The sequence below is a fragment of the Rutilus rutilus genome (assembly GCF_951802725.1).
Source record: "Rutilus rutilus genome assembly, chromosome: 13".
NCBI classification, from domain to species: domain Eukaryota; kingdom Metazoa; phylum Chordata; class Actinopteri; order Cypriniformes; family Leuciscidae; genus Rutilus; species Rutilus rutilus.
The window spans coordinates 38,865,535-38,887,054 of NC_140218.1; the positions used below are offsets into that span (position 1 = coordinate 38,865,535).

At 49.4% G+C, this 21,520-nt stretch overlaps 1 protein-coding gene across 2 annotated transcripts in view; it reads right to left on the reverse strand.

The window, feature by feature from the left end:
• LOC311302061 (uncharacterized protein) overlaps window positions 1-21,520 on the reverse strand; it is a 76,526-nt gene that overhangs the window by 11,525 nt on the left and 43,481 nt on the right. The gene's annotated exons all lie outside the window — the stretch shown is intronic.

Genomic DNA, 21,520 nt, shown 5'->3' on the forward strand with positions numbered 1-21,520 from the left:
TATAGAATTCCACCAGTTCATTGGCTGATGGTGATAAAGCGATGCCACTGAGGTGATACTTCTTCTTCTGCTTGGCATCATCACCTCAGACTTTGAGCCCATGCAGCAACAGGGAAATATGGCCATTCAGGGAACGTTCCCTTTAGTAACAATTCAATGTTCTGTGAACAATTTAACATTAAGGCATATGAACTGTTGCAGCCAAACGACTAAACCTGTGTGTCAAGCAAACACTGATGCACCAAACATGCCAAACAAAAGTAGATATACACATATCAATTACTTCCATCCCACAGAAAGAACCAGAATCAAAAGCCTCATACAAATCTGACAAAAGTATTTGGAGAGGACCAGCCTCAAGCCAATGAAGCAAGCACCTTTAACCAGCGCCAGTGAAGACGCCACGTTACTTGTAGAATAAGAGTAAATACTGAAGACAACCCAAACGCCTCATAGGCCAACCGATGAGACATCCTCTGCCTGAAGACCACATAACCTCTGTTTTGACCACCAAAGCATACAAAAAGCCTGTCTGACTCACGCCCACTGCTTCTTCTGAGCTACACACATCTAATGTCGAACCCGCACAGAAAAAACTGCTGTGCGGTGGGCTGATGCAAATAGAAGAAGTAGGGATGCACCAGTATCGGTATCGGCCGTTACTGAGCTCATGTAATCATACTCGTGAAAAAGCGAGAGAGAGAGAGAGAGAGAGAGAGAGACCACTTCTGTTGAATGCTGATCGTTCACTCAGCACACGTGTCATTTGGATTAAAATTAAATCGTATATGTAAGTAAAACATGAACTGTTACCTGATTTATGTATAATGGCTGGTTCCCTACATTACAGGATCAGGGCCGGCTCTGTAACTCTGGGGGCCCTAAGCAGGATAACTCTGGGGCCCTGCCTTGCAGTGAATAATGGAGTATTGCCACCGCAAACCAGCAACTGTATACAATCTAACCCTTACACATGTCATCTGTACCTCTTTTACATGATTGCCCAGTGTTATTTTACTGCTTATTAAAGTACACTCACTGAAACAGTAAAAGTAAAGATGGCAGATGTGCCAGATTTCTACATCTACTTTATTACTGTCTGAATGCTTTGTACATTTTAAACAGCACTAACTGTTGTTGTCCACTAGGCACCTTCAAACCTTTAGTATTAAAAAATCTTCAATAAGGTTGTTGCATACACTACAGGTGTTGCTGGAGTCTCGATCGTTGAACTTCTTTTCCCTTTTCCACACTTTAAAAGAGGGAGAAGTTGGACCAGTAATTTCTTTGCTTCCTTCTAAAGTGATTTAATCATATTCTTCTATATTGATGTATCAAAGAGATTACAAATTCTACAAAAGATTTTAGTTTGAGGTGGTATTTATTTTTTATATATTCCAACTACAAAAACACTACTTCAGCGAACAATCATTAGCCAAATGTGTATGTAAAATGTTTAGTTATAAAATATAAATTGAATAAAAACTCTAGGTAACACTTTTTACATTTTACAGTAAAAAAAAAAAAAAAACATTTTCGGGTGTCATTGTTACACGTTACATGTAGTTCATAAAAAAATAATTCTACAGTAAAACCTGCTTAAAATGTGGATTTCATTGGAGTAGTGCCTCTACTATATGGGATAATGTCCACGTTAACGCACCCTCCGAGGCTGCCGTGAAACAGCACCACGAATTGGGCTGAAGGTGCAATAAGCGGTTATTTGTGCATTGTGTAATGTCAAGTTAAAAAATTCATAAAAAAATAATTCTACAGTAAAAACTGCTTAAAATGTGGATTTCGTTAGAGTAGTAGCTCTACTATAATGGGATTTTTTCCCTTTTTTTCTGCACCCAATGGATAGACTTGCGGTCAAATTTCCAAGTCCAGGGAAGACAACGATTTTACACGGTTGGTTGACTGTTAAACCGCGGCGACACCGGCGAGTACCATCTGTAGTTAGGGGGCCCCCTAGTGGCGACGGGGCCCTAAGCAGCCACTTATAGAGCCGGCTCTGTACAGGATGTTTGCAGGTCAAGAAGTTCCACGAACGAAACATCCAAAGCGAAAACCAAAAACCAACGTGTTGATAGACAGCGCGCAGATACTGAATTGAAATGTCATTCATGTCTTGTGCTTGTAAGGATGAATTCACACAAGTTTATGTAAAAACGCCTGTCTTGGCGAGTATCCCAGTGAATAAAGTCAGTTCTCTTACGAGAGGTTCTCTCGTATTGCGTAAGCTAGCTTACGCTGCGGGAAAGTCTCCTTTCACGAGATACTGAAGCCAAAAATTATCCTAATTTTTTAAAACTTGTCAACGCAGTGCGGCAGCCTGCAGACCTAGGGCAAGCGAGTCGCGTGCCCATTGGCTGCTCTGCGGCAACTGCAGCAGCCTATGGCTGAGCCTTGCGCGTGACGTCACGTCCAATGAGCGCGCTCGGCGCGCTTAGTGCGTCACAGCCCGTCATTAGGGGTGTGGCTTAGCGTATATAAGCAAGGAACAGAGGCTGCTTCGCTGATTTCTGTCTCTTCAGCGAAGCTCTTCGCATCGCTGATCTCCGAGGAAGCCGCCGTCGAATCCAGCGACCAGCACGCCGAGGATCTCAGCCTGAGGACGCCGGCCGCTCGCCGCCTTCAGCCTTCCCTGCCTGCTGCGCCATCCGGCATATATATCCTTTTCTGCTCTGTGTTTGTGTGTTTGTGTGTCCGCCGCGACACACTTGCATCTAAAAGAGCGCGAGGCGTTGTTTCAAATGCCTCGCACATCCTGTGGCTCGTGCAGAGCCTCGCTCAGCGACGGAGACTGCCACGTGCTGTGCGCTCTCTGCCTGGGTTTTGACCACGCTGTTCGCGCTCTCTCCGAGGGCGGCTGCGAACAGTGTGAGGAGTTACCGATGTCGACCCTACGGGCTCGACTCGCTAACTTTGAAGGAACTCCACCTTCTCCGGCCGCTTCTTCCGGGCCACGAAAGAAAAAACGTCGCTCTCAAAGGCCGCCGGAACTGGACGCTACAGCTGAGCGCTCGCCGGAACCTCTCCCGCGAGCCTCGCTCTCTCCTTCCCCCCCACCCTTCACCGACGCGCAGCGGCCGGCCGCTGCCCGCACTGCCGTCGCCCTGGGGGACGATGCAGATGATGCCGCTGACAGCTGCTCTCTGCTCGCGTCCGACAGCGAGGAGTGGTCGGGCTCTCACCGCTCCGCCCCCTCGACTCTGGAGTCTTCTCGAACCCGCGCTAGTGTTGACGCAGAGCTTCTCCGCCTCCTCACTTTAGCGGTCGAGAGAATGGGACTGGATTGGTCCCCACCTAAGGAGCCGGAGCCCAATCGCCTTGACGGGTTTTTTCTGCCTAGCCGCCGCCCTGCGCCTGCCTCTAGGTCAGCACCCTTCCTGCCTGAGCTCCACGCCGAGCTCTCTAAGTCCTGGAACGCTCCGTTCTCCACCAGACTCCGCCCGCCAGTCTCCTCGGCTCTCTCCCAGGTGGACGGAGCCGCCGAGAACGGCTATAACGGCATCCCCGCCGTTGAGGATGCTGTGGCAACGCACCTTTGCCCGCCATCTGCTAGATGGCGCTCAAAGTCTGCCCTGCCGTCTAAAGCCTGCAGGACCACCTCAGCTCTCGCCGGCCGCGCTTTCGCCGCCTCCGGCCAGGCTGCTTCCGCCCTGCACTCAATGGCTATCCTTCAGATCCTTCAGGCCGACCTCCTCCGTGAACTGGACGAGAAGGGCTCGGATCAGTCTGCCTTTACCGATCTGCGCAGCGCTACGGATCTCGCGCTGCGCGCTACCAAGACACCTGCTCAAGCCATCGGCAGATCCATGGCCGCGCTCACCGTCATCGACAGACATCTATGGTTGACGCTCGCGGACATGAGTGAGTCAGAGCGCGCTGTGTTTCTGAACGCACCACTCTCGCCCACCGGCCTCTTTGGCCCTGCGGTCAGCGGAATTGTGGATCGGTTCTCTGAAGTGCAGAAGGCGTCGCAGGCGATGGACCTCTTCCTGCCCCGCCGTTCGAGCTCAGCCACAGGCCGCCCTCAAACGCAGCCTCCTGTGCGCAGCTCTAACCAGCGCTCTTCCAGGCCCCCCAGCGCTTCGCAGCGACGCCAGGGCAATCGCCCCAGGTCGCGCTCGACCAGCCGTCACAGACCGCCGCCCCCACGGGGCCCGCGGCCCAAGATCGCGTTGAAGCCCGAGCCCGCGAAGTCCTCCTAGCATCCGCAAGGAGGAAAAGATGGTTGAGTCCCGCTACGGCCGGACCGCCATCAAAACGCACAGCTCTGTCAGTCCCCTATGTTCAGGCTACTGCAGCAGCACACACCGCAGCCAACGAGCCAGTATTAACACTCGCTCGCCTGCACACAAACGCCGTTTTCACGGCGACCCAGATAAATCTCAAAAAGAGTATAAGTGCTTTAAGTGTAGAAAATGTGCCCACACCCATGTGCTCACTGCCTTACACAAGTACAATCCCCATGGTAACGCGCCCAGAGCGCTCTCTCATAAAGCGGCCTCACACCGCTCGAGTACTAAATGTAGTAAATGTGCCCACACTTCCGTGCTCACAACTACTCGCTGCTCGCTCTGTCACTCAGTTACCTCAAATTGCCACGGCTCAAGCCGCAGGGGTGTAGAAGTGTAGAAAAAGTGCCCACTCCCGTGTGCTCACTGCCTCACACAGACCAGGTTCCCATGGCAACGCGTCCAGAGCGCTATCTCTTAAAGCGGAAACTTTCCGCTCGAGTATCAAGTGTAGGGAATGTGCCCACAGCCCTGTGCTCACACCTGCCCACTGCTCGCTCTGCCAGACAGGTTGCAAACCTCATAAAGCCCCCAAACACTGGCCGTGTCATAAGTGCAAATCCCGCGCCAGCTCACGAGCACGCGCGCCCACTTTCAGACACCATAATCCCCACGCCGCTCTCGCGCCTGGGTTGTTTGACAGCAGTTCACGCTCCATCGTCCGAGATCGAGCTACTAAAGTCTGCACAGTCGGCCAGCCCTGTTCTTCTGCCCTCGTGTCCGAGCATCGGCGGCGCGCGCGCCGCCCCGTCTTCTCTGATACAGGTTCCCCATCCCGCGCAACGCGGCGATCTGAACCCAGAGACCATTCGACCCCTAGCCATGCATGCAAAAGCATGGGAGGCTATTCAGGGCGCGTCAGAATGGGTGCTCAACACCATAAGACACGGTTATTCGCTCCAATTTGCTCGTCGCCCTCCGCGCTTTCTAGCGCAGACGGAAACGAAAGTGAGTTTGGAAACAGCACATCTGCTTCAAGCAGAGATATCAAAGCTGCTGCGAAAAGGGGCCATAGAACAGGTGGATCCTTCCCTGAGCGAGTCAGGCTTTTACAGCCGTTACTTCCTCGTTCCCAAGAAGGACGGAGCATTAAGACCTATTTTAGATCTGAGACATCTGAACAAGGCTCTCATGAGACGGCCGTTCAGGATGATTACAACCAGACAGATCCTCGCGCAAATTCGCCCAGGAGACTGGTTTATCTCTCTCGATCTGAAAGACGCTTATTTCCAGATCCAGATAACTCCCCGTCACAGGCCATTTTTGAGATTCGCCTTCGACGGTCGAGCTTATCAATACACAGTCCTGCCGTTCGGCCTGTCTTTAGCACCCCGTACATTTACGAAATGCATGGACACGGCTCTCGCTCCCCTGAGGAGTCAGGGAATGCGAATTCTGAACTACTTGGACGATTGGCTCGTTCTAGCGCAGTCAGAGACAGAACTTGTGTCTCACAGAACAGCGCTACTCGACCACCTGGAGGGTCTAGGCCTGGCGGTCAACTGGACCAAGAGCTCGCTCTCGCCCCGGCAGTCGATTTCCTTTCTCGGAATAGATCTGGACTCGGTGGCGATGACGGCCAGATTGTCGGAGCAGCGCGCGCGCCGCATCCAGCGCCTCGCTGCATCCTTCAAAGAAGGCGACCGGGTTCCCCTGAAGGCATTTCAGCGCATTCTGGGGCATATGGCCTCAGCTGCAGCAGTGCTTCAGCTGGGTTTACTGCGCATGCGCCCGCTTCAACGCTGGCTGAGAACGCGCGTATCCCATCGAGCCTGGGCGACCGGCGGCTCGCTAATCAGAGTGACTCAGGTCTGTGTCTCAGCCCTGCAGCCCTGGCTAGCAGCCGAATGGTATCACACGGGAGTGAATATGGGAGTGGTTTCACACCGGAAAGTTGTCTCAACAGACGCGTCCAACCTAGGTTGGGGAGCGCTCTTCGAAGGCAGACCGGTCTTTGGCCACTGGTCAGACCAGGAGAATCTCCTACACATAAACTGTCTAGAGATGCTCGCGGTCGAGAAAGCGCTCATGCACTTCCTCCCTTTCCTCCATGGTCACCATGTTCTAGTCCGCACGGACAACACTTCAGTAGTGGCCTATGTGAACCGCCAGGGCGGTGTCAGATCAAAGCAACTCTGCGCCCTGACGGAACGCCTCCTCGTATGGGCTCAGCACTCTCTGCGCTCTCTGAGAGCATCGCATGTGCCTGGCCATCTGAACGAGGGTCCCGACAGACTGTCCAGGGACAACGTTCCCCCTGGGGAGTGGTCTCTACACCCCCAAACAGTCCAGTCGCTGTGGCGCCGCTTCGGCAGAAGACAACGCACACTGCCCAGCGTTCTTTTCGAAGAGCGAGGACGCGCTGGCCCAGTCTTGGCCCAGCGGCCCGCTATATGCGTTTCCACCAGTCTCTCTGCTGCCTCAGGTCATCGAGAGAGTCAGGAAAGCGCGCCACACAGTGCTCCTCATAGCCCCGTTCTGGGAGAACCAAGCCTGGTTCCCGGAACTCATACAATTGGCAGACTCAGCCCCTTGGCCGATTCCGGTGCGGAGAGACCTTCTCTCTCAAGCCCGCGGCTCGATTTGGCATCCCCACCCAGAGCACTGGTCTCTGCATGCGTGGAGCCTCAACAATTACATGCTGACCTACCAGAAGGGGTGATGAACACGATCATACAATCTAGAGCCCCCTCCACGAGGCGGCTCTACACGTCTAAATGGTCTGTGTTTAACAAATGGTGCACTACCAAAGGGCTCAATCCACAGACATGTGGGGTCTCGCAAGTATTGTGCTTCCTTCAAGAGCTACTGGACGCGGGCAGGTCCCCCTCCACGCTCAAAGTTTATGTCGCGGCCATTTCAGCGCTCTCTGTTTCAGAGCCGGGCCGCGCATTAGGAAGGAACGAGTTTGTCATCCGCTTCCTTAGAGGAGCGAGGAGGATGAACCCCCCGCGACCCCCTTCGGTTCCTATGTGGGATCTTTCACTGGTCTTAGACGCACTGAAAGCACATCCCTTTGAACCCTTAGAAACTGTGGATATGAAATACCTCACGCTCAAAACCGTTTTTCTGATAGCACTGTCTTCAGTAAAACGTGTGGGAGACCTTCACGCGTTATCCACTAACGCTGCGTGCCTCGAGTTCGGACCCAATGACTCTAAAGTTATTCTCAGACCGAGGCATGGGTACGTCCCAAAAATTTTGGGCACTCCCTTCAGAGCGCAGGTCATTTCCCTTTCAGCCCTGCCAAATACTGGCTGCGAGGCAGATAGTCACCTCCTCTGCCCAGTTAGGGCGCTGAGAAGCTATATTTCGCGCTCCGCCGCCTTCAGGCGTTCAGAGCAGCTTTTTGTTTCGTTTGGTGGGCGCACCAAGGGTCTCGCCGCCTCGAAACACACCCTGTCCAGATGGATAGTCGATGCTATCGCAGCTGCTTACGCATCTAAAAACCTGCAGTGCCCCTTGGGCATTCGGGCACACTCCACCAGAGGCATGGCCTCATCGTGGGCGTGGTCCAGTGGGATTCCCATTCATGACATTTGTGCAGCGGCAGGCTGGGCCTCCCCCTCCACATTTGTTAGGTTTTACAACCTGGAAGTCCCCGCTTTGCAGGCCAAAGTGCTATCAGTCTAAGTCTCGCGTAAGCCAGCCCACTGTCTGTGCGCGGGCTACGCTGCTGATTTAGCTCTACTGGTTGAGCTACACTATATGGAAGTGTTAGTTGGACCGGCTGTGCCGCTCCCTGCCCCATATTATGTGCTTATGTACTGTGGTATCTTGGCCGCCCAGCTCCGCTTCGCGTCCCCTGGGCTCCCCATGGGATTCATTCAGGATGCTGGGCGCGCGCACGGCGTTGACAAAGGTGTTCCCGCAGCGTAAGCTAGCTTACGCAATACGAGAGAACCTCTCGTAAGAGAACGTACTCGGTTACTAACGTAACCTCTGTTCTCTCTAGAGAGGGAACGAGTATTGCGTAACCCGCCGTGCTCTCGCCACGAGCTCATTTTCGCTTCATGCGACAGAAACCAGCGAAGCAGCCTCTGTTCCTTGCTTATATACGCTAAGCCACACCCCTAATGACGGGCTGTGACGCACTAAGCGCGCTGAGCGCGCTCATTGGACGTGACGTCACGCGCAAGGCTCAGCCATAGGCTGCTGCAGTTGCCGCAGAGCAGCCAATGGGCACGCGACTCGCTTGCCCTAGGTCTGCAGGCTGCCGCACTGCGTTGACAAGTTTTAAAAAATTAGGATAATTTTTGGCTTCAGTATCTCGTGAAAGGAGACTTTCCCGCAGCGTAAGCTAGCTTACGCAATACTCGTTCCCTCTCTAGAGAGAACAGAGGTTACGTTAGTAACCGAGTACGTTATCTCAAGTGAACGTAGAGACAGTATATTCACATGCGTTCAGTCTTAAAGGGACAGCAGTCTAATAAACCTGCTGCTGTGTTTTAATGTTAATCAAACAATGGACAAATAAATGACTCACTGCTATTGACTAAATAGGCTACCCTTTAAAAAATATCCATCTATATTTAATTTATACAATAAAGAATATGCAATGTTTTTTCACATTTGATTACTTTATTCAAATTTCTGTACCTGTTAGATCTGCCCGAAAAACTCTAAAAACACTGTTTATTTCATTTGTAGCCTTTCTTTGTTCTATTGTATTTATTTGTGCTATATATGTATAATTTGATTATTTGTTCTTATTTTATTACTGACTGCTTACTTGTCTATAATAATGTTTTAAATACACATTAATTAGGCTGGTAGTTTTTGTTGTAGTATCAATTTCTATATTTATATTTCACCGGCATCTAAACATCTGTTCCGCTCAGGATCCTCAGCACTGAGCCCTGCTGGAGCCGCTCTAAACATGTGCTGTGATATTACAATAGAATGAACAGTGACAGTAACAGAAGCTCATACAATGCATTTTAACAGGCTTAATTAAGCAGGAAAATAACTGAAGGAAATATATATATTTGATGAACAAATTAAACCAACTGATATGATATGTATGTATGTATAATATGTATAATATGAAGTGTTAACAGTTATTAATGCGGGCTGAAATGCAAGAGGTGGTACCGGGAATAATGCACACAACACTGGGGTCACCCCTTGTAAAGTATCGGTACTGTGTCTTGCTTCCACAAATCAGTACTTTGCATTAGTTAATACTTCAATTAATATTAGTTAACGTGAACTAACAACGACAATACTTTTACTGAATTTGTGAATGATGAATAATGGGTTGCATTTCTATATTAAAAGTTCACATTAGTTACTTGAGGATGCCTAATGGACTAATGAAATAAATATTAACTAAGATTAATAAATGTTTTAAATAACTATTGTTCCCCATCTTTCAGTCACTACAACGTCTGACAAACGGGGCATCACTTGGCAGCACCAATCATCTCGGAGTTGTAGAACAACGGCCAGTGGAATTGGCATGCCGAGCCACTCCCCCATACTGTACATGCGGTGTGTAAAGGGCACGCATCCACTCATTCACATTTCTGCTTCACAGACGAGTACTTGCAGACAGCGGTCCCTTTTCCAGTCACCCAAGCAACGAGAGAGTATGAGTACAGTACAGAGATCTTCCTCACTGGTGGAGAGGTGATGGTTTCGCTATCACAAAGAGCAGTGCACAGTTCAGTCCAGCGAAGGGGTTACAGTGGGAGTGTTTCTGCCGAGTCCCCACGGACCTCCCACACCTCTGCAGTGCCAGCGAGCTGCCGAGTGATGGGGTGGACCCTTCTCATGGGGGACCCAGTCATTCGGCGCTCCGGTCAAAGATTAAATTTGATAGCTGCATCGGAGAGGGGCCTATTGTCCTCTGCAGAGGAAGATGAGGCTGAGCTTCCCCCTTCGGCTGTGGTTGCTCATGCTGAGTTGGATCTGGACTCGAGTTGAAACCTCCACCTTGTCCTGAGCGCTCGCTGTTGGATGATTGGTTCCTGGGTGCGGCGCACGGTTCACAGTGCCGCTCGGATTGATGCATACATGTTCGCCACTGCACTGACTACACAGCCGAGTCCCAAGGCAGGATGGGGTGAGGGATGGGCATGGTGCCACGGCACACTCCTTGTGATTATCACACAGATCTGTAACTGAACTTTCCCTTGGTCAGACCTTGCCTTGCCTGGAGTGCCCTTAGAACAAGTGTCCAGGCACATCTTTGTGACAACAGATCCCTCCAGAACGAGTTGGGGCACTGTATGCAATGGGCACGCAGCTTCAGGATCCTGGATGGGATCTTGACTGCGGTGGCATATCAATTGCCTAGAATAGATGGCATATAGTAATGCTGCTCGCTCTGTTCACTCAGTGCCGGTTTCGACAATTGCTGATTTAAGATATAAATGTTTGACATAAACTGTAGCCAATCAGCGAGCTCAAATCTAGTCAGCTATGGGCGATTCTGTCAGCGCCCATCTCTATCAGACAGCGTCTATCGGCCTGGCTAGCTGGATGCGGTCATGCTAATGCCTTGTTTTGCTTTCCGTGATTACATTTTAAAACAACGGGGACAGATCCGGCATGGACAGTTACCGGAGTGAGGGAAGTGAGTTCAGTTTCAAATGCAAATGGAAAGTTTGTGCAATTTGTTTGTTTTTGTGTAAGAATGCCTCAGTCTTGTAATATGGCATTAAATCATTACTGACTTTTTCACAGAGCACTGGTATCATGCAGTTTGTGTTAAATTGTGATTGGGTGGTTAATAATAATGTTAATAATAATAATAATAATAATTATTATTATTATTATTTATATTTTTATTTATATAGCGCCTTTCAAACGCCCAAGGTCGCTTTACAAAGATCTGTAAAGGCAGTGGTTCTCAAACTGGGGTACGTGAGGTGACAGAAGGGGGTACAGGAACAAAATGCTGAATTTTGCCTTTCCTTTAATTCTACCTCACCTTGAAATAAGATTTAAACTGAGCATGCATTTCTATCAGGTAAAATGCTGTAAATACATGACATCCGATCAAATTACCTCATCTTTTGCGGTCAAAACTGTCTGCGTTTAAGCAGCGTGTGGCTATATGGCAGGTCTCGTTTAAGCAGCGAGTGGCTATATGGCAGGTCTCGTTTAAGCAGCGAGTGGCTATATGGCAGGTCTCGTTTAAGCAGCGTGTGGCTATATGGCAGGTCTCGTTTAAGCAGCGAGTGGCTATATGGCAGGTCTCGTTTAAGCAGCATGTGGCTATATGGCAGGTCTCGTTTAAGCAGCGTGTGGCTATATGACGGGTCTCGTTTAAGCAGCGTGTGGCTATATGACGGGTCTCGTTTAAGCAGCGTGTGGCTATATGACAGGTCTCGTTTAAGCAGCGTGTGGCTATATGACAGGTCTCGTTTAAGCAGCGTGTGGCTATATGACGGGTCTCGTTTAAGCAGCGTGTGGCTATATGACGGGTCTCGTTTAAGCAGCGAGTGGCTATATGGCAGGTCTCGTTTAAGCAGCGAGTGGCTATATGGCAGGTCTCGTTTAAGCAGCGTGTGGCTATATGGCAGGTCTCGTTTAAGCAGCGAGTGGCTATATGGCAGGTCTCGTTTAAGCAGCGTGTGGCTATATGGCAGGTCTCGTTTAAGCAGCGTGTGGCTATATGACGGGTCTAGTTTAAGCAGCGTGTGGCTATATGACGGGTCTCGTTTAAGCAGCGTGTGGCTATATGGCAGGTCTCGTTTAAGCAGCGTGTGGCTATATGGCAGTTCTCGTTTAAGCAGCGTGTATAGGCTATATGACAGGTCTAGTTTAAGCAGCGTGTGGCTATATGGCAGGTCTCGTTTAAGCAGCGTGTGGCTATATGGCAGGTCTCGTTTAAGCAGCGTGTGGCTATATGACAGGTCTCGTTTAAGCAGCGTGTATAGGCTATATGACAGGTCTCGTTTAAGCAGCGTGTGGCTATATGACAGGTCTCGTTTAAGCAGCGTGTGGCTATATGGCAGGTCTCGTTTAAGCAGCGTGTGGCTATATGACAGGTCTCGTTTAAGCAGCGTGTATAGGCTATATGGCAGGTCTCGTTTAAGCAGCGTGTGGCTATATGACGGGTCTCGTTTAAGCAGCGTGTGGCTATATGACGGGTCTCGTTTAAGCAGCGTGTGGCTATATGGCGGGTCTCGTTTAAGCAGCGTGTGGCTATATGACAGGTCTAGTTTAAGCAGCGTGTGGCTATATGGCAGGTCTCGTTTAAGCAGCGTGTGGCTATATGACAGGTCTAGTTTAAGCAGCGTGTGGCTATATGGCAGGTGTCGTTTAAGCAGCGTGTGGCTATATGACAGGTCTAGTTTAAGCAGCGTGTGGCTATATGGCAGGTGTCGTTTAAGCAGCGTGTGGCTATATGGCAGGTGTCGTTTAAGCAGCGAGTGGCTATATGGCAGGTCTCGTTTAAGCAGCGTGTGGCTATATGGCAGGTCTAGTTTAAGCAGTGTGTGGCTATATGGCAGGTCTAGTTTAAGCAGCGTGTGGCTATATGACAGGTCTCGTTTAAGCAGCGTGTATAGGCTATATGACAGGTCTCGTTTAAGCAGCGTGTATAGGCTATATGACAGGTCTCGTTTAATGATGTTTTATTAACAAGGTTAGGGAGGAGCACGTTCAGATAATTAACACAGGTGGAGAGCACTCAGCAATCAATGGTAAGAGGTGTATATATACTCAGCAGTCTCACCTCATTTCATTGACAGTTTTTGCAGCATCCCTCCACCACCCCTTCTCCACGCTTCTAGTCCTAAACACTTACATACGGGGGGAGTACTCTGGGTTCGGGCCGAACTCTGAGCTCGGAGCCCTCCCTCCGGACAGCACGCCAAATACGCATTAAACTTTACCCCTTCAAATTATATGTAAGTGTGAACTCGTGAAAGCAGCGTGTGGCTATATGACAGGTCTCGTATATGGCAGGTCTCGTTTAAGCAGCGTGTGGCTATATAACAGGTCTCGTTTAAGCAGCGTGTATAGGCTATATGACAGGTCTCGTTTAAGCAGCGTGTGGCTATATGACAGGTCTCATTTAAGCAGCGTGTGGCTATATGACAGGTCTCGTTTAAGCAGCGTGTATAGGCTATATGACAGGTCTCGTTTAAGCAGCGTGTATAGGCTATATGACAGGTCTCGTTTAAGCAGCGTGTGGCTATATGGCAGGTCTCGTTTAAGCAGCGTGTGGCTATATGGCAGGTCTAGTTTAAGCAGCGTGTGGCTATATGGCAGGTCTCGTTTAAGCAGCGTGTGGCTATATGACAGGTCTTGTTTAAGCAGCGTGTATAGGCTATATGACAGGTCTCGTTTAAGCAGCGTGTATAGGCTATATGACGGGTCTCGTTTAAGCAGCGTGTGGCTATATGACAGGTCTCGTTTAAGCAGCGTGTGGCTATATGGCAGGTCTCGTTTAAGCAGCGTGTGGCTATATGACAGGTCTAGTTTAAGCAGCGTGTGGCTATATGACAGGTCTAGTTTAAGCAGCGTGTGGTTATATGACAGGTCTAGTTTAAGCAGCGTGTGGTTATATGACGGGTCTCGTTTAAGCAGCGTGTGGCTATATGACGGGTCTCGTTTAAGCAGCGTGTGGCTATATGACAGGTCTCGTTTAAGCAGCGTGTGGCTATATGACGGGTCTCGTTTAAGCAGCGTGTATAGGCTATATGACGGGTCTCGTTTAAGCAGCGTGTGGCTATATGACAGGTCTCGTTTAAGCAGTGTGTGGCTATATGACGGGTCACGTTTAAGCAGCGTGTGGCTATATGACGGGTCTCGTTTAAGCAGCGTGTATAGGCTATATGACGGGTCTCGTTTAAGCAGCGTGTATAGGCTATATGACAGGTCTAGTTTAAGCAGCGTGTATAGGCTATATGACAGGTCTCGTTTAAGCAGCGTGTGGCTATATGACGGGTCTCGTTTAAGCAGCGTGTGGCTATATGGCAGGTCTCGTTTAAGCAGCGTGTGGCTATATGACAGGTCTCGTTTAAGCAGCGTGTGGCTATATGACGGGTCTCGTTTAAGCAGCGTGTGGCTATATGACAGGTCTTGTTTAAGCAGCGTGTGGCTATATGACAGGTCTCGTATATGGCAGGTCTAGTTTAAACAGCGTGTGGCTATATGGCAGGTCTCGTTTAAGCAGCGTGTGGCTATATGGCAGGTCTCGTTTAAGCAGCGTGTGGCTATATGGCAGGTCTCGTTTAAGCAGCGTGTGGCTATATGACAGGTCTCGTTTAAGCAGCGTGTGGCTATATGACAGGTCTCGTTTAAGCAGCGTGTGGCTATATGACGGGTCTCGTTTAAGCAGCGTGTGGCTATATGACAGGTCTTGTTTAAGCAGCGTGTGGCTATATGACAGGTCTCGTATATGGCAGGTCTAGTTTAAACAGCGTGTGGCTATATGGCAGGTCTCGTTTAAGCAGCGTGTGGCTATATGGCAGGTCTCGTTTAAGCAGCGTGTGGCTATATGGCAGGTCTCGTTTAAGCAGCGTGTGGCTATATGACAGGTCTCGTTTAAGCAGCGTGTGGCTATATGACAGGTCTCGTTTAAGCAGCGTGTGGCTATATGACGGGTCTCGTTTAAGCAGCGTGTGGCTATATGACAGGTCTCGTTTAAGCAGCGTGTGGCTATATGACAGGTCTCGTTTAAGCAGCGTGTGGCTATATGACAGGTCTCGTTTAAGCAGCGTGTGGCTATATGACAGGTCTCGTTTAAGCAGCGTGTGGCTATATGACAGGTCTAGTTTAAGCAGCGTGTGGCTATATGGCGGGTCTCGTTTAAGCAGTGTGTGGCTATATGGCAGGTCTAGTTTAAGCAGCGTGTGGCTATATGACAGGTCTCGTTTAAGCAGCGTGTATAGGCTATATGACAGGTCTCGTTTAAGCAGCGTGTATAGGCTATATGACAGGTCTCGTTTAATGATGTTTTATTAACAAGGTTAGGGAGGAGCACGTTCAGATAATTAACACAGGTGGAGAGCACTCAGCAATCAATGGTAAGAGGTGTATATATACTCAGCAGTCTCACCTCATTTCATTGACAGTTTTTGCAGCATCCCTCCACCACCCCTTCTCCACGCTTCTAGTCCTAAACACTTACATACGGGGGGAGTACTCTGGGTTCGGGCCGAACTCTGAGCTCGGAGCCCTCCCTCCGGACAGCACGCCAAATACGCATTAAACTTTACCCCTTCAAATTATATGTAAGTGTGAACTCGTGAAAGCAGCGTGTGGCTATATGACAGGTCTCGTATATGGCAGGTCTCGTTTAAGCAGCGTGTGGCTATATAACAGGTCTCGTTTAAGCAGCGTGTATAGGCTATATGACAGGTCTCGTTTAAGCAGCGTGTGGCTATATGACAGGTCTCATTTAAGCAGCGTGTGGCTATATGACAGGTCTCGTTTAAGCAGCGTGTATAGGCTATATGACAGGTCTCGTTTAAGCAGCGTGTATAGGCTATATGACAGGTCTCGTTTAAGCAGCGTGTGGCTATATGGCAGGTCTCGTTTAAGCAGCGTGTGGCTATATGGCAGGTCTAGTTTAAGCAGCGTGTGGCTATATGGCAGGTCTCGTTTAAGCAGCGTGTGGCTATATGACAGGTCTTGTTTAAGCAGCGTGTATAGGCTATATGACAGGTCTCGTTTAAGCAGCGTGTATAGGCTATATGACGGGTCTCGTTTAAGCAGCGTGTGGCTATATGACAGGTCTCGTTTAAGCAGCGTGTGGCTATATGGCAGGTCTCGTTTAAGCAGCGTGTGGCTATATGACAGGTCTAGTTTAAGCAGCGTGTGGCTATATGACAGGTCTAGTTTAAGCAGCGTGTGGTTATATGACAGGTCTAGTTTAAGCAGCGTGTGGTTATATGACGGGTCTCGTTTAAGCAGCGTGTGGCTATATGACGGGTCTCGTTTAAGCAGCGTGTGGCTATATGACAGGTCTCGTTTAAGCAGCGTGTGGCTATATGACGGGTCTCGTTTAAGCAGCGTGTATAGGCTATATGACGGGTCTCGTTTAAGCAGCGTGTGGCTATATGACAGGTCTCGTTTAAGCAGTGTGTGGCTATATGACGGGTCACGTTTAAGCAGCGTGTGGCTATATGACGGGTCTCGTTTAAGCAGCGTGTATAGGCTATATGACGGGTCTCGTTTAAGCAGCGTGTATAGGCTATATGACAGGTCTAGTTTAAGCAGCGTGTATAGGCTATATGACAGGTCTCGTTTAAGCAGCGTGTGGCTATATGACGGGTCTCGTTTAAGCAGCGTGTGGCTATATGGCAGGTCTCGTTTAAGCAGCGTGTGGCTATATGACAGGTCTCGTTTAAGCAGCGTGTGGCTATATGACGGGTCTCGTTTAAGCAGCGTGTGGCTATATGACAGGTCTTGTTTAAGCAGCGTGTGGCTATATGACAGGTCTCGTATATGGCAGGTCTAGTTTAAACAGCGTGTGGCTATATGGCAGGTCTCGTTTAAGCAGCGTGTGGCTATATGGCAGGTCTCGTTTAAGCAGCGTGTGGCTATATGGCAGGTCTCGTTTAAGCAGCGTGTGGCTATATGACAGGTCTCGTTTAAGCAGCGTGTGGCTATATGACAGGTCTCGTTTAAGCAGCGTGTGGCTATATGACGGGTCTCGTTTAAGCAGCGTGTGGCTATATGACAGGTCTTGTTTAAGCAGCGTGTGGCTATATGACAGGTCTCGTATATGGCAGGTCTAGTTTAAACAGCGTGTGGCTATATGGCAGGTCTCGTTTAAGCAGCGTGTGGCTATATGGCAGGTCTCGTTTAAGCAGCGTGTGGCTATATGGCAGGTCTCGTTTAAGCAGCGTGTGGCTATATGACAGGTCTCGTTTAAGCAGCGTGTGGCTATATGACAGGTCTCGTTTAAGCAGCGTGTGGCTATATGACGGGTCTCGTTTAAGCAGCGTGTGGCTATATGACAGGTCTCGTTTAAGCAGCGTGTGGCTATATGACAGGTCTCGTTTAAGCAGCGTGTGGCTATATGACAGGTCTCGTTTAAGCAGCGTGTGGCTATATGACAGGTCTCGTTTAAGCAGCGTGTGGCTATATGACAGGTCTAGTTTAAGCAGCGTGTGGCTATATGGCGGGTCTCGTTTAAGCAGCGTGTACTAGGCTATATGACGGGTCTCGTTTAAGCAGCGTGTATAGGCTATATGACAGGTCTCGTTTAAGCAGCGTGTGGCTATATGAGGGGTCTCGTTTAAGCAGCGTGTGGCTATATGACGGGTCTCGTTTAAGCAGCGTGTATAGGCTATATGACAGGTCTCGTTTAAGCAGCGTGTGGCTATATGACAGGTCTAGTTTAAGCAGCGTGTGGCTATATGACGGGTCTCGTTTAAGCAGCGTGTGGCTATATGGCAGGTCTCGTTTAAGCAGCGTGTGGCTATATGACGGGTCTCGTTTAAGCAGCGTGTGGCTATATGACGGGTCTCGTTTAAGCAGCGTGTGGCTATATGACAGGTCTAGTTTAAGCAGCGTGTGGCTATATGACGGGTCTCGTTTAAGCAGCGTGTGGCTATATGACGGGTCTCGTTTAAGCAGCGTGTATAGGCTATATGACGGGTCTCGTTTAAGCAGCGTGTGGCTATATGACGGGTCTCGTTTAAGCAGCGTGTATAGGCTATATGACGGGTCTCGTTTAAGCAGCGTGTGGCTATATGACGGGTCTCGTTTAAGCAGCGTGTATAGGCTATATGACGGGTCTCGTTTAAGCAGCGTGTGGCTATATGACGGGTCTCGTTTAAGCAGCGTGTATAGGCTATATGACGGGTCTCGTTTAAGCAGCGTGTATAGGCTATATGACAGGTCTAGTTTAAGCAGCGTGTATAGGCTATATGACAGGTCTCGTTTAAGCAGCGTGTGGCTATATGACGGGTCTCGTTTAAGCAGCGTGTGGCTATATGGCAGGTCTCGTTTAAGCAGCGTGTGGCTATATGACAGGTCTCGTTTAAGCAGCGTGTGGCTATATGACGGGTCTCGTTTAAGCAGCGTGTGGCTATATGACAGGTCTTGTTTAAGCAGCGTGTGGCTATATGACAGGTCTCGTATATGGCAGGTCTAGTTTAAACAGCGTGTGGCTATATGGCAGGTCTCGTTTAAGCAGCGTGTGGCTATATGGCAGGTCTCGTTTAAGCAGCGTGTGGCTATATGGCAGGTCTCGTTTAAGCAGCGTGTGGCTATATGACAGGTCTCGTTTAAGCAGCGTGTGGCTATATGACAGGTCTCGTTTAAGCAGCGTGTATAGGCTATATGACAGGTCTCGTTTAAGCAGCGTGTGGCTATATGACAGGTCTCGTTTAAGCAGTGTGTGGCTATATGACAGGTCTAGTTTAAGCAGCGTGTGGCTATATGACAGGTCTAGTTTAAGCAGCGTGTGGCTATATGACAGGTCTCGTATATGACAGGTCTCGTTTAAACAGCGTGTGGCTATATGACAGGTCTCGTATATGACAGGTCTAGTTTAAGCAGCGTGTGGCTATATGACAGGTCTCGTTTAAGCAGCGTGTGGCTATATGACAGGTCTAGTTTAAGCAGCGTGTGGCTATATGACAGGTCTCGTTTAAGCAGCGTGTGGCTATATGACGGGTCTCGTTTAAGCAGCGTGTGGCTATATGACGGGTCTCGTTTAAGCAGCGTGTGGCTATATGACGGGTCTCGTTTAAGCAGCGTGTATAGGCTATATGACGGGTCTCGTTTAAGCAGCGTGTGGCTATATGACGGGTCTCGTTTAAGCAGTGTGTACTAGGCTATATGACGGGTCTCGTTTAAGCAGCGTGTGGCTATATGGCAGGTCTCGTTTAAGCAGCGTGTGGCTATATGGCAGGTCTAGTTTAAGCAGCGTGTGGCTATATGGCAGGTCTCGTTTAAGCAGCGTGTGGCTATATGACGGGTCTCGTTTAAGCAGCGTGTATAGGCTATATGACGGGTCTCGTTTAAGCAGCGTGTGGCTATATGACAGGTCTCGTTTAAGCAGCGTGTGGCTATATGGCAGGTCTCGTATATGGCAGGTCTCGTTTAAGCAGCGTGTGGCTATATGACAGGTCTAGTTTAAGCAGCGTGTGGCTATATGACAGGTCTCGTTTTAAGCAGCGTGTGGCTATATGACAGGTCTCGTTTAAGCAGCGTGTATAGGCTATATGACAGGTCTAGTTTAAGCAGCGTGTGGCTATATGGCAGGTCTAGTTTAAGCAGCGTGTGGCTATATGACAGGTCTCGTTTAAGCAGCGTGTGGCTATATGGCAGGTCTCGTTTAAGCAGCGTGTGGCTATATGGCAGGTCTCGTTTAAGCAGCGTGTGGCTATATGACGGGTCTCGTTTAAGCAGCGTGTGGCTATATGACAGGTCTCGTTTAAGCAGCCTGTGGCTATATGACAGGTCTAGTTTAAGCAGCGTGTGGCTATATGACAGGTCTCGTTTAAGCAGCGTGTGGCTATATGACAGGTCTCGTTTAAGCAGCGTGTGGCTATATGACAGGTCTCGTTTAAGCAGCGTGTGGCTATATGGCAGGTCTCGTTTAAGCAGCGTGTGGCTATATGGCGGGTCTCGTTTAAGCAGCGTGTGGCTATATGACGGGTCTCGTTTAAGCAGCGTGTATAGGCTATATGACAGGTCTCGTTTAAGCAGCGTGTGGCTATATGAGGGGTCTCGTTTAAGCAGCGTGTGGCTATATGACGGGTCTCGTTTAAGCAGCGTGTGGCTATATGACAGGTCTAGTTTAAGCAGTGTGTACTAGGCTATATGACGGGTCTCGTTTAAGCAGCGTGTGGCTATATGACAGGTCTAGTTTAAGCAGTGTGTACTAGGCTATATGACGGGTCTCGTTTAAGCAGCGTGTGGCTATATGACAGGTCTTGTTTAAGCAGCGTGTATAGGCTATATGACAGGTCTCGTTTAAGCAGCGTGTGGCTATATGACGGGTCTCGTTTAAGCAGCGTGTATAGGCTATATGACAGGTCTCGTTTAAGCAGCGTGTGGCTATATGACGGGTCTCGTTTAAGCAGCGTGTGGCTATATGACAGGTCTTGTTTAAGCAGCGTGTATAGGCTATATGACAGGTCTCGTTTAAGCAGCGTGTGGCTATATGACAGGTCTCGTTTAAGCAGCGTGTATAGGCTATATGACAGGTCTCGTTTAAGCAGCGTGTGGCTATATGACAGGTCTCGTTTAAGCAGCGTGTGGCTATATGACAGGTCTCGTTTAAGCAGCGTGTATAGGCTATATGACAGGTCTCGTTTAAGCAGCGTGTGGCTATATGACAGGTCTCGTTTAAGCAGCGTGTATAGGCTATATGACAGGTCTCGTTTAAGCAGCGTGTGGCTATATGACAGGTCTCGTTTAAGCAGCGTGTGGCTATATGGCAGGTGTCGTTTAAGCAGCGTGTATAGGCTATATGGCAGGTGTCGTTTAAGCAGCGTGTATAGGCTATATGACAGGTCTCGTTTAAGCAGCGTATGGCTATATGACAGGTCTCGTTTAAGCAGCGTGTGGCTATATGACAGGTCTCGTTTAAGCAGCGTGTGGCTATATGGCAGGTCTCGTTTAAGCAGCGTGTGGCTATATGACGGGTCTCGTTTAAGCAGCGTGTGGCTATATGACAGGTCTCGTTTAAGCAGCGTGTGGCTATATGGCAGGTCTCGTTTAAGCAGCGTGTGGCTATATGACGGGTCTCGTTTAAGCAGCGTGTGGCTATATGACAGGTCTCGTTTAAGCAGCGTGTGGCTATATGACAGGTCTAGTTTAAACAGCGTGTGGCTATATGGCAGGTCTCGTTTAAGCAGCGTGTGGCTATATGACAGGTCTAGTTTAAACAGCGTGTGGCTATATGACAGGTCTCGTATATGGCAGGTCTCGTTTAAGCAGCGTGTGGCTATATGGCAGGTCTAGTTTAAGCAGCGTGTGGCTATATGGCAGGTCTCGTTTAAGCAGCGTGTGGCTATATGACAGGTCTCGTATATGGCAGGTCTCGTTTAAGCAGCGTGTGGCTATATGGCAGGTCTAGTTTAAGCAGCGTGTGGCTATATGGCAGGTCTCGTTTAAGCAGCGTGTGGCTATATGACGGGTCTCGTTTAAGCAGCGTGTGGCTATATGACAGGTCTCGTGCAGATTGCTGCCTCGGCAAACTGCGCTATACTGCCGTTCTCGACAATGTACGTTACCTTTGTAAAAGTAGGGATTTAGCACTTACTAGCATGAAGAACAAATATAGACAC